This window comes from Portunus trituberculatus, chromosome 42 (assembly GCF_017591435.1).
Source record: "Portunus trituberculatus isolate SZX2019 chromosome 42, ASM1759143v1, whole genome shotgun sequence".
NCBI classification, from domain to species: domain Eukaryota; kingdom Metazoa; phylum Arthropoda; class Malacostraca; order Decapoda; family Portunidae; genus Portunus; species Portunus trituberculatus.
Genome location: NC_059296.1, coordinates 25,250,327 through 25,259,460, shown reverse-complemented (window position 1 = coordinate 25,259,460; position 9,134 = coordinate 25,250,327). Strand labels below are relative to the sequence as shown.

The 9,134-nt window shown below is 39.1% G+C and overlaps 1 long non-coding RNA gene across 1 annotated transcript; it reads right to left on the bottom strand.

The window, feature by feature from the left end:
• Positions 1 to 1,196: 1,196 nt before the first annotated feature.
• LOC123517659 lies at positions 1,197 to 6,994 on the bottom strand. Its single transcript, XR_006678529.1, has 2 exons — positions 6,479 to 6,994; positions 1,197 to 2,079 (listed from the first exon to the last, which is right to left on the bottom strand). It is a non-coding gene; the product is annotated as an uncharacterized LOC123517659 (long non-coding RNA).
• Between the last annotated feature and the right edge of the window lie 2,140 nt (positions 6,995 to 9,134).

Here is a 9,134-nt window from a genome sequence, read left to right as displayed (position 1 = left end):
CTGCCAAGTCTCTCCTGAGGAATGGGATGTGGTGTAGTAGGTAAACTGTCCAAGGTGCAGTAGGTGAGAACATCCAATCGAAGTGGCATGTGGTGGTCAAATCCGCTTCTGCTGTCAACGCCACCTCTGAACCTTTGCCTCCAAAAACATTTGCCAGTTCAATGCTATACTGAATCACATACTCACTCACTCACTCATTCACCCACCCACCACACACACACACACTCGCAACACTATTATTATTCCTTTGAAATTCCACTGGACCTGCTCATTATTTACTTAAACACTTGAGTGGACCTGCTCATTGGTTTCCTATTATTCTCTGAATGGTTGCTGGTTTCATTAAGTCCAAGCAGTGTATTGCAAGATAAGAAACAAGGTATATAAAATGCCTATATCAATCAACTCACTGTAAGACAATTAATTCAGCAATCAATGATGCTGCCAAACTTATCTACATCTTTTTTGCCATATCTCCAGCTAGCAGCTCCCTAATCAGCAACTTCCAAGATCTCATTACCTACCATGAAAAAGTGTGTATCAGACACAAAATGCATCCTCCACATTCTTGGAGGTCTTACAAGTTTCAAGTTTGGAATAATAACGATGCTGAAGGGTGGCACCATGCAGCTAACATGGTAAGAAAAACAATTCTATATATATGCATCTCTTAATTATTCTACAGGATGAATTTAGTTGAATTCCTACGATTGTGAAACTAGTATCAGACGATAATGTATAGGTACCAAAGAAAGCATGCTATCAAAAAGCAAACCATCCTCGATGACCTATGGGTGAAATATGAGAAAAACCCATAATATCAGAATTTCTAAACCTGTGGGCTGAAATGATGGATCATGCTGAGAACTAAACCTATATATTAAGTCAGTGATTTGCTTAATGTTATTGATCTTATTTGTTGACATGTATTTTAATTATTGCATGAAATTTTGATACTTGATGCTTTTGTCTCATCTCTTAATTTAGTCTTATTAATACTGTATATACTACTTAAATATTAATTTTTCTCTAATTTTCTTATAAAGGTACTTCATTAACAGTTATATGCAGTTTTAGTTATCTATGATTTTGTCAAATATTTCAATCATTTTATTGTCTTAATTTCATTCTTATTATTTGTTTTTTTTTATTTCTTCATTATGTAATTTCAATATTTTTATGATTTTATGTCTATAGTTATAGTGTCATTTTATTGACATTGCATTACATTTTTTTGACAGTTTTTTCTTATAGCTACAAGTATTTTATAGGATTTATCATTAAAGCACTAGTAATATACTTTTTGATACACATAAAGCATCTGAATTTGTATTTCATGTGAATTTTGTTTAATAAAACCTTAGATGTTTTACAAATAAAGATTGAGGAAAAGGTTTCTTATTTGATTGTTGAGAATAATCACATTATTCTATCTCCATACTTGCTAGTTACTACATAATAGCCAAGCCTTGTTTGGTACATAGATGCTAAAACAGTGGTACATGGGAGCCAGTACATACGTAGCAATCCTACAATGGTATATACAAGACAAAGCAGTGGCATTAACAACTAAGCACATAGCAGCTAACATTCCTCCCAATGCTGTCACCCTTCACTGCTTAGCCTATACTCACAACACAGCCCAATCGAATTAGCTTTGTATGTAGTACAAATGTGTCACTCTGGTCATGTCATGTAGTCATGCATGACTACAAAGACAATGACACCGTGTATGGTGTAGTCATGCATGACTACACCATACACATACACCTAGTACAACTAAAATTAATCACCATATGCTAGTAGATCTTCCCCTGCCTTTTTTTTTAAAGGGTGAGTTTTTCCAGTTTTCTATTGCCTTTTCCCCTTATTTACCATATCTCACTGGTTATAGATAATTTAGAGAATAATGAGGCCAACTTACAGACCAGTACACAACTTACTTGAGCAGAAAATGGTAAAATCTTGTGACAGTATACATACTGACGTTCATCCTGGTATCACTGTCTTTGTATCGTCCCAAGGGAGTGGAAAGGCCTGCTATATGCCAGATCCTTTATTGTAGGTGTAGTATTCAACCTAGGAAGGTGAAGGAGATCAATAAATTGCATTGCACAACACATTCTAAATGTATGACAATATATCAACTACATACAGGTTATCTCAATCATAAATGAGAAATTCATAACTGAATCTTACAGAAATATATGCCAAATGTGTGACAACATATTAGTCACAGGTTGCCCCAATAATCATAATGTCAGATTCATCACTGAACCTTTCACAAGCATATGCCATATGTATGACAATATATCTGTCATAGGTTATCTCATATAATACGAGATGTTTACTGCTGAACCTTGTGCAAACATGTCAATCACAGGTATCTCAACAATCAGAAATGAAAAATTATAACACTGAACCTCACAATGATGAAACCAAACTTGTGAATAATCAGCTTTACAACACTAACCAGCTATAACAGGCCTCTTAGCTGGTGGGCTCCGGGTTTATATTAGTGAAGGACTGGTAGAGGTCCTGTGGAGCCACACTCTGCTGATGTACCAGCTCATCAATCATATTACTTAATAAATTACTGAGAAGAAAAGCCAGATGGTGCATCATTAACAGCAAAAAAATAAAAAAATAAATAAACAAATAAAAAAATAAAAATAAAAATAAATAAATAAAATAAAATAAAATAAATTAAATAAATAAAAAATAAAAAAATATTGTATTTTATTTCGTTTTTTACTTTTATATAATTATTTTTATTTTTATTATTTTATTATTTTTTTTATTAAAGTAAATTAAATAAAATAGAAAATAAATAAATAAATAAAGCAGGGAGTTGATGGGACCACTGGGAGAGGATAGCAGGATTAGATCATTAGACATACTAATAGCGTCTGTCACTTAAGTTTTTACGAAAGTTTGCTTTACATGAGTAAGAGATTGAATGGCAACAAAGTCACCTGGAATAAATTTCCACAAAGCAATTCCTCTTGACACTGAAACAGCATCTACATATTTCCAGCTGAGTTCTGACATATGCAACCTTGAATTGGTGTCCTCTCATCCAGTCAGTGGAGGAAATGGAAATTATTCCATTAGGCACTGCAACAACTAAGGTCATATAGCAATGCTAGAATTAACAGGAGAATGATACATCTCCCACTGGGCAACTAGGTCTGGCAAAGATTCGAACCCAGGCTGCCTTGACTAGAGGTAAGAACACGAGCCACTTAACCAACTATGCCATCCAGAACCCCCATTCAGTGGAAAGATGGATAAAGACTTCACAAAGAGAAATGGCAAAATTAGCTACTGCAAAAGATGTTCCAATATGTGATAACATTTGTGTCGTAAAAGCCTGCCTTACATAGACTAAAGATCTGAATTCTTGAGCATTTGAGAATAGTGGAGGTGGTTCATGCCACTATCTGTTTAGTTCAGCAGCTTTGAAATGATTCTATTGAATTCATATCCTCCACATATAGCTAGTCAGTATATTCTAAAGAGATGCTACATATTCAAGTCATGGCCTTACATATAGGGGTATCATGAAGAATGCATCACGATTAACTATTACATTTAAGTACATGATGTGAAAGACTTCCTATCTTCTGTACAACATCGTCCATATGTTGGTGAAATTTCAAGGAGGAATCAACCAATACACCCAAATAAGTAGCAGACTCCTTGATTGATATAGGAAAGCCACCCAAATTGTACTGACTCAATACAGAAAGAGGAGACCAATCCATTGGGTGTCTACTTAAATGCATGATAGAACATCCAGAAACATTTACTATCAAATCCCAGGATGAAGAGACTCTGTGGAGGCAATTAACATCTTGTTGACAAACGGCCATATCAAGCATCATGTTATGAGAAGAGTCAGTCTTGGTAGCAAGGTATATTTTAAGGTCATCAGCAAAAACATCAGTACTAGCAGTAATATTGTGAGTCAGAAAATTTACAAAGAAGGGTAAAACAAGTGGTCTGAGTACTGAACCATGAGGCACACCACTGTGTACATCATATGCACTGCAATACTCATGGTCCACTACCAGGTTCAAGACTCTGCCAGTTAACTCGTTAATCCAATCAAGGACATTATCAGCAATGCCCAATTTAGCTATCTTTTCCAAAAGTATGGTGTGGTAAACTACATCAAAAACTTTGGAAAAGTCAAACAAGATTAAATCTAAAACCATTAATAAAAAACTGAGCTATTTCATCGTATGTCCAAAGCAGCTAGTCTTCAGTAGAGCATCCGGCACAAATTCCAAATTGACCTTTGGTTAATAGGTCACTAGCACCAGCATAATAACATAGATTTACACAAAAGCCATTCAAGACTTAATGCACACTGAAGTCAAGGACAAAGGTCTATAACTGAGAGGATCATGTCTTAATCCCTTCTTGTAAATAGGGATGATAAGGGACCTTTTCCAAATAGCTAGAGGTCAAAGAACTAGTATTATAGGATTTCTGGAAGATACAAAATAAAGGGTAAGCTCAGACCTGCATAATTTCAGCAAATGGGAATGGATGGATGGATGGATGGATTTTGGCTTAGGCGCTGCAAAATCAAAGATCATCTGGTGCCGCTACAATATGTAAAAAAAATAAATAAATAAAATAAATAAATAAATAAAAGAAAAACATTGTAAAAAAAAAACTAATTAAAAGCAATTGAAAACTATGAAATTAAAAGTATCTAAAAATACAATTAAAGTAAATAAAACATTAAAATACACATTATAAAATAAAATTCACAGATTGGGGAGGACAGCTTCCCCCAGGTACCTAAAAACATCATGGCCAGGGGCTAGGCACGGCAAAAGGGAATGAATACCATCTGGGCCCAAGGATGAAGTCACATCTAAGTTAGAGAGAACCAACTCAATATTGTCAGGGATTATTTCCAAATCACCAATATTACCATGATATATCTGGTTGGGCTCAGGAAAGTCAGGAACTTATCTATAATAGCGTATATACTGATGCAAAAGCAGCAGCAAAAGGTATTTGCCACTGCCACAGCATCAACGGGCCAATCATTGGTTTACCCACTTTCCTTTGGTGTACAGGCTATATGAGTGGAAGAATTTATTGTTAGTAGTAAACTTCATTACCATCAATGTTTCGTACTCTGTTTGTTTGACCAAAGAATAACTTTTGAATTGATGATTGATTACCTGAAACATCTCAGTTCATCATTGTTTTCCAAAGAATTCCTACCATAATGAACATATGATTTTATAATTGGTCCACAAAGACTTGCTGACCAAGTCTTGTGCATGTGGAACATTAACTTCACATTGAGAAGGATCACAAACTTGCACTTTTGGGACAAATTTCGGTAAATCTATAGTTTAATACAATATCCCAGATCTCTACCATCAGCCCCCAACCCCTCCACCAAGCTTGGGGGCCTTTGGGAAATTGGGGGTTTTGGGTAGGGGAGGCATACACGAGTGATATTTTTTTAAATCTCGGGGAATTTCCCTATATATTTGAAGAACTTAACTAAATCTAGGGAAATCTTACATAGGTAACATTACGATCTTACGATTTTTAATTTTAGCTGGGGGGGTGTGCCCCCTCCACTAGGACACTACCCTAACCCTAACATAAACCTAACCTAACGTTATCTAGCCTGGGCCCGCAGTAGTAGTAAGAACAACAATCTAGAGTTCATTGTACGAAACTAGTAAAACCCAAATTTCTCCACTATAGGTGTTGAATGTTACAGAGTCTAGAGAACATAGCATTCACATCTAGATAATGAAACTCAGTTCCAATCCATAGAAGCTATATGTCTGGAAATATTAGAATAGTTTCCTCTTTGCCAAAGTCTATAACTCTAAAGCTTGCCCAGAAAAGACTGAACTGTGCCCGCAATTAGGTAAAGGAGGCAGTACCTGTACATCCCTACACTGCCATCATCGGTAATTAGAATGAATTCCAGAATATTACATAAACGGTATAAAGTTGATTCAGTCACCCATCGAGACAGCCCCAACGTCATTAAACATCGGTAAAACTGTCAGACGTCAGTATAAGAATGTCCATTACATATCAAGTTTTTTCCCCCCACAGTATGGTAAGCAGAATGAAATGTCTCATCAGTAGTGCCTTCTTAACAGACAAGCAAAAAAAAAAAAAAAAAAAAGAAACTAAACAAATCGTTACCATCTGCAACATAATTATCATCACACATCCAGTAGAAATTCCCTAGATATATGGCTAATTATCTTTAATGAACTTCTGACGATCAACATGACTAACAGTGAACGTACTCAAAAACCTCAAATTTTCCTGGTACAAGATTCAAGAGTAAGTTAGATATAACATAATCTGTATAATCAAGTACCTGTAGGCAGACTACTGTGAATTAAGACAAACAAATAAATAACTTAGTGTCAACCTACACCCGGGTATAAGTAGCCATCATGACAACTCTGACCTTGCACGTACGGCTGCAACAGTCGACCATTCTGAGCACAGCCACACAACCTGCATCAGCAGCAGCACCAGAACTCTTGTGGCTATCCATAGCCGGTCATAGAGCATGATGGGAACAGGAACAAGGATGTGTACCGCTGACGGAGCGTAGAAGCAGTGATGAATTCTCTGACTTCATTCACATCACTCAACCGCAAACCGTCGGGGCAGCCAGTGACACCGGGGTCGGACTACCCAAGGGTCACGAAGCAACTCAAAAGACAAAGGATGTCTAACATGCGCAGCAGCGCCACACTTATATAAACGTTACTATAAACTGTTAGGTCATCACCCGCCTCCAACACCGTGACACTGGTGTAGCCTCACGCCTGCGGCAGGTAAGAAGGCGAGAGCATGCTGCAGCGAACCTTAAAAAGGCCTCCTCTAGCGTTCACAGCTGGGGTAATGGGGAAGGAAGGAGGAAACTGTCACACCGAGGTCTTCTCAGAACACAGTATTTATTGGCGTCACACGAGCCACCGACAGTCACAAAGGGTGAAACAAGTCACTTTCACGCAACAGCTGCTCCACACACGAAATCCAGCTTACCCCATGCTCAAGGCCTGTCCACACTCCGACTATTTCGTTGGGGAATACCCGGGGTATTGCGTTGGAAATGGGTGGTGAGCGTCCAAACTTCGGTACAAACAGGCAGCTTCCCCTGCACTATTCATTCACCTGTGAGCAGTTGGAGGGAAAGTACGTGCGCTGCATTTATGGATGCCCCTACTGTTAACATAGTTTAAGAGGTCCTCTTATGGACTATTGTGGCATCTGCTTCCACAAAATTGAGGTAAAAGAAGAAAAAGAGGTGTCATTGGTGCAAGAAATGCCTTTGCAGGCAGAATGAAAGAGGAAGTAACGTGGCTGACATACTGTATACCCTTCTCCACTGTTAATATGAGACTTGGTAAATGTGGGGTAAGTCACCGCCAAAATGCCCAAAAAATGCCTTTGGTCGAGGGTGTCCCTCGTGCTCTGTAGTCCCACCCACTTTTACCATGTATGTAATTTCTGGTAAAGCAATCGGGTTATTCCCCGGCAAAAAAGTCTGAATGTGAATGGGCCTTCACTCAATATCATGTCAACAGTGGAGGATGGTATAGCGAGGCTGAAGCGAGGCTGACACTTGCACGATTTTGTGGCACGCATTGGCACGACTCAAGTCGTGCCAATGCGTAAACTGGTCGTAAAATGGCGTGAAGTGTGCGTAAACATGTCGTGACTGTGTGCCATGTCTGGACAAAAATGTTGAAATGTTCAAAATTTTGGTCACGACAAAATTTCGCGACCGAGTCGTGAAATATGCGCAAACTGTTCGTGAACTCGTCGTGAACTCGTCGGGACGATGCGGGAGGATACGTGCCAGTTCGTGGCAGTGCGCGCCATGCCACGACTGTCACGAACTGCCACGAATAGTTCACGAACAGTTCACGAAGAGTTCACGACATGTTCACGAATTGGTGTGCGTCGCAGCGTGGGAAGGCCTTCCCACTGAAACGGTCACGTGTACTTCACGCATTGATGTCACGAGCAGTTTACGACTAGTTCACGCACTTCACGAACAGTTTGCGCATGGCACGAGGCGTTCACGACGAGTTCACGAACAGTTCACGAGTACTGCGCGACAGTGGCGCTCGTGGGGGGGGGGGTATGTATATAGGGCTGGGCAGCTGCTCGCCATTCCAGTGATCGTCACAGCTTCACACCTGTCATTTTCAGAGATGGCTTTACACACCTCGGATATGAACTTGCAGATGGTACTTGCTTCAACCCTGAAGCTGTACTGCAGACTTGGATAGGAATTTCCAGTGGCTAGGAAGCGAAGGGTGGCAGCCAGCTTGAGTCCAACTTGAATCGGTTCCCTCATGAAGGTGGACTGCTTCTGGAGGCGAGGGGTTAACTTCTCAACCATCTCTTGGAACAGGTCAGGTGTGATTCTGAGGTAATTTTTGTAGCCCCTTTGATCTTCCTTGTGGAGTTCAGTCAGTAGACTGTCATACTGTCCAAACTCGTGCCTCCCTGACCCACACTTTCCTTTGTATCTTTCTTTGAGGTGGTGTTGCCTTTTCTTGCTTGTCTGCCTCTTCCAACCTTTTCTGCTGCTCTTCAACAATGGCTAGAGCAGCTGCCAGGTATAGGCATCTTCTCTTCTCTGCAATGATTGTGTCTCTGGTATTCAGCATGTTGTCTCTTCCACAGCCAATCCAAAAATGATCAGGGGTTGGGGTGGCCCCCTTTTTATATGGCGTGCCCCAAGTCAGCACGACACCGTCCGAATTGCGCATACTCGTCGTGCCAATGCGGGAAGTGCGTAAACTATGCGCAAACTATGCCAGTGTTGCCAGATCGCTTAGCTCAATTCTGGCTAAATATGGTACAGAAACTGGCTAAAATTGGCTAACTTTAGATGGAAATTGGCTAATAATAATGGCTAAATTCTCAAAGCCTACAAATAACATTTGGTGATGTACTATTGCCTTATATGTATGATAATAAATATAATGAATGTACTTATATTAAAAATCGGAAATTTTCTACTTGAGAAATTAATTTTCATCTGCCTTGATGATGAAAATGGCTCACTGTTTTTCAAGTGCTTCTTACTTTTTGTATGT